Raw genomic sequence first — 4,295 nt, 5'->3', positions numbered from 1 at the left:
TCAACATACCTGAACCAATGACTTGGTGGTGTCCCTGAAAAGGACGTCAAGGCTCTCTTTTCTACCTCCTCCATGTACAGGTTGGCAACAATAGGAGAAACTGGAGACCCCATAGCACACCCATGTTTCTGCCTATAATATTGCTCCCCATATGTGAAGTAGGTTGACTGCAGGCACAGTTTCAAGAGTTGACACAGTTGTTCTGTGGAAAGTGTGGTCCTGCTGCTCAGAGTGGTGTCTGATTTTAATTTTAAACTGACCACCTCTACTGCATCATCAACAGGAATGCACGTAAAGAGTGATGTGACATCAAAAGAGACCATTGTTTCATCAGTCTCCATGATAACATCCCTCACCTTATTCACAAAGTCCATGGTGTTCTGTATGTGGTGTTCTGAGCTGCCAACTAAAGGGATGAGTACAGACGCCAGATATTTGGAAACATTGTAAGTGACAGAGTTAATCAAACTAACAATTGGTCTTAAAGGCACACCTTGTTTGTGGATTTTAGGTAAACCATACAGACTAGGTGTGGCCTCTCCTGGGTACAGTCTGTGGTACAGAAAACGGTCAATAGCCTTGTCCTGCTCCAAAATTTTCAGGCAATCTATTAACTTTTTCTTGTAACCACTTCCTGGATCTCTTTTCAGAGGTTCATAAGTGTTTAAGTCACTAAGGAGTGTCATAACTTTCTCATGGTTCAAAAACACTGTGCACCTTCCTTTGTCTGCTGGGAGAATGATTATGTTTTTGTCCTTGCTAAGAGTGGTGAGTGCATCCCTCTCCTCTCTACTGATGTTGGAAGGTGGTGGTTTGGCATTGCTGAGGCAGGCTGAAACTTTGATTCTGAGCTGTTCTGCTTCAGCCTCTTTAATTTTGTTGTTGCGGATGGCTGACTCAGTAGCTGTGATCATCTCCACCAGAGGAATTGTACTTGGTGCAACCGCAAAGTTCAGTCCCCTGGCAAGAATCTCTGTCTCTGGCTGGGTGAGCTGTCTGTCAGATAAATTCTTCACCCACTTTTCTGTCTCCCTGGCATGTAATTGACTACTGGAGTGTTGTCCTACACTGAATGTGTTGTTATTGGAATAATGATGGTGTTGATGAGCTATTAGTACGTTAAACTTGTTTTGTTGTCGAGTCTTGGACTTGACATGCTGTGCTAAGCGTGCATGATCTGTAAAGTCCATCACTTGCTGAAGTGTGGTCTGATCTAGACACGTTGTTAGTTTCTGTTTAATGTGCTCTTCTTTGGCCTTCAAGGCCTCAATAGTAAAATTGGTCTGTCTCACCCGTTCATTCAGCAGCTGGGTCTGTGCCTTCTGAAGGATCTTGCTTGCCCGGTGCCCGCTGACCGAAGATTTTAGTTCCAGGCTCTTGGGAATGATGCCACTTTTACAGTCTGGTAATGGTAGACACCTTTTCAAAGTGGGTTGAAATAATCCCATCAAAAAGTGCAAATGCTATTACTGTAGCAAAAGCCATATGCAAAAACATTGTTCCCACACATGGCATCCCACAGACTATCTATAGTGATAATGGTCCACATTTTGTTAACCAAATCATACAGAAAATGGCCTCACATTTAGGACTGTCCCTAAAAAAATCACTGTGCTTACCACCCACAGAGCGCAGGATTAGTAGAGAGAACAAATGGTACAGTAAAAAGCAGATTGAGAAAGTGCATGGAGACAACAGGCCGAGCCTGGCCAGAGTGCCTGGACTTTGTGAAACTTTATATAAGAATAACCCCAACATCAAATGGTCTGACTCCTTTTGAAATTATTCATGGCAGGCCATACCATTTACCTTTGTTCTCACCAGACCTACAACAAGCAGAGGAAGAACATACATTAGCAGATTACATGATCAAGACACTAAAACAGAAATAAGTGTTAAAGACAAATTTACTGCCTTCCGATTCTTCTCCCCCACAGGAAAAAACTCTCATCCAGCCAGGAGATTGGGTCTTCATCAAAGCCGTCAAGCGAAAAACTTGGGCCAGTCCTCGGTGGGAAGGGCCATTCCAAGTACTGTTGACCACGCCAACTGTAGTAAAGATCGCTGAAAGACACAGCTGGATACATCTCAGCCACTATAAGTTGCAAAAAGTGCTGGATCCCTAGATCACTAGAACAGTGGGGAAGCCTAGTATACAAAGGGGCCTTTCTATATAGGGGAAGGCGTCTCAAAACCAGTGAATAAATCAACGATCCCTGTTCTTTTAGGATTCTGAGATCCAGTGTTTCTGTATACTGAGCAGCAATGGGGCCTTCACATGCAAGGTGGATCCTCAGCTGTGTAGTGGTTGCAACATGTTGCCTAACCTGGTCAGGCAGAAACATCCTCTACAGAGATAAGAGAGACAAGATACACCCATGTGATTACAGCACTAATCTGTGGTGGCAACTGATGAACAGAACAGCATACGAAGGAAATTAAACCAACTGCTACGTATGCGCCCACGTGCCCTATGCCACCCATAACTCAGAACTGAGACCAGGAAACATCTCAACAGAACAGCAAAAATGTTTATATGGCCTGAGCATACATCCAGGCTATAATTACACTTCAAAGACAGATGTCGAATAGAAGAAAATAAACTACTCCGCACCCATGCAGGTTGCAACAGCGACCCAAAAGCCCATAACTAACCAAAACTGCAGACCAATGGCAGACCTTCTACCCCTGTCTCAAATGACAATACAGCTACCAGATCTGATTACCCTGGTAGGAGCAAAACCTGGATCCCTTGGACATTGTGTGTTTAACAATGGGACTAGATCTATGGGCTCTGTCCCATGGAATCTATGCGACAAGGTACTCACTTTCTATGACTACACACCCCGATTTCGTGAATGCCTTTCCTGTGTGACAAACAGAAATACCAGCGGCCAGTGTGCCACCTACTCAAACCACAAATGTGGATGTTACCATCTACGCAGAACATATAACATCGGCATGCAGACAAAAGGACGCCAGGAGACTACTAGTTGCAGGGCCATAGTTCCTGGGGACGAGGGCTCTCTGAAGCTAGCCGACTGGTATTTCCTATGTGGCCATCGGGCCTACACAGCCCTCCCTAGAAATTGGGGAGGCCTCTGTGCCCTGGTCCCCCTCTCCAACCCAGTGGTGGTGCTCAGAAAAGGAACAAAGCTCACATCCAGGAAAAAACGCTCCCCAATGCCAACAGTACGCAGATGGGGAGGGCTCACCACAAGCACTGGCATCCCATAGGAGTACAGGATCTGGGGAGGAGGAGAAAAGTTCTTCCAGAGCCTGTTCCCATCGGTAGGAGTCGGTGAAGTTCGAGACCACATCAAGATCAACAGGTATGCCCTCTTCCGCCTCATCAATGACACCTACAGATTGACAAATGGCACAGACAAGGAGCTGACTGCCATGAGAGAAATTATTCTGCAGAACCGTCATTCTGGACCTACTCAACACATCCCAGGGGGGCGTGTGCAAAAGTATTGGATCTACATGCTGTACTTACATCCCTGATGAGCCTTGGACTGGTGAAGATATCCACGATGCTCTAAATAACTTGGAACAGCTGAAACAGTATGTGGATAGTGCACCACGAGGTGCACAGGACTTTGACTTCCTCTCATGGCTCACTTCTGGACCCTGGTGGCATCTGTTGCTGAAGATTCGCACTCCATTTCTGACAGTGCTCATTCTGTTCTGTTTGTTCACATCCTGTATCCTGCCTTGCCTAAAAAACATGATGGTGAAGACTTTTACTGGTGTGGTGGTAAACTTCCATTTGGCCAGAACAATTGATAATGACTAATATGTTCCATTTCAACAGGTGGACCCAGACAACTACGTTCAGCCAGAACAATACGATGATGTTGCTGTTTAAAAAAAGATGACTATACATTAGCTTATGATTCCTGTACTAAAACTGTGGTAAACGAAATGTACTGTGATGATGCCTGCTCTTGTATCAGTCACGCTTTGTACATACATGTTAAGGTTTCACGATTTTGCCGATTAAAAGTTGTTTTTGTTTTTATGCATTTGGCAAAGCATTTAATCATTCTCACTTTTTTATTTTTATTTTATGTTTTGGTTCGACAAGAACCCATATTAAAGATTTTTACTTTTATGGTTTTTGGTTTATGTGATGTATCAAGTGTTTCAATTGATAAACAGGAGGGAAAATGACAGAGTTTTTATCATATAGTTATCCATTTTACACTGTTTGTTGTTTAACTGACCTTGTGGCTATGTGCATGAAGTATGAACAGATGCTCAGATATATTCATCAATTAACACGGATTCCT

The sequence above is a fragment of the Nematolebias whitei genome, chromosome 15 (genome assembly GCF_014905685.2).
Source record: "Nematolebias whitei isolate Nwh7 chromosome 15, NemWhi1, whole genome shotgun sequence".
NCBI classification, from domain to species: domain Eukaryota; kingdom Metazoa; phylum Chordata; class Actinopteri; order Cyprinodontiformes; family Rivulidae; genus Nematolebias; species Nematolebias whitei.
This window is presented reverse-complemented; position numbering follows the sequence as displayed.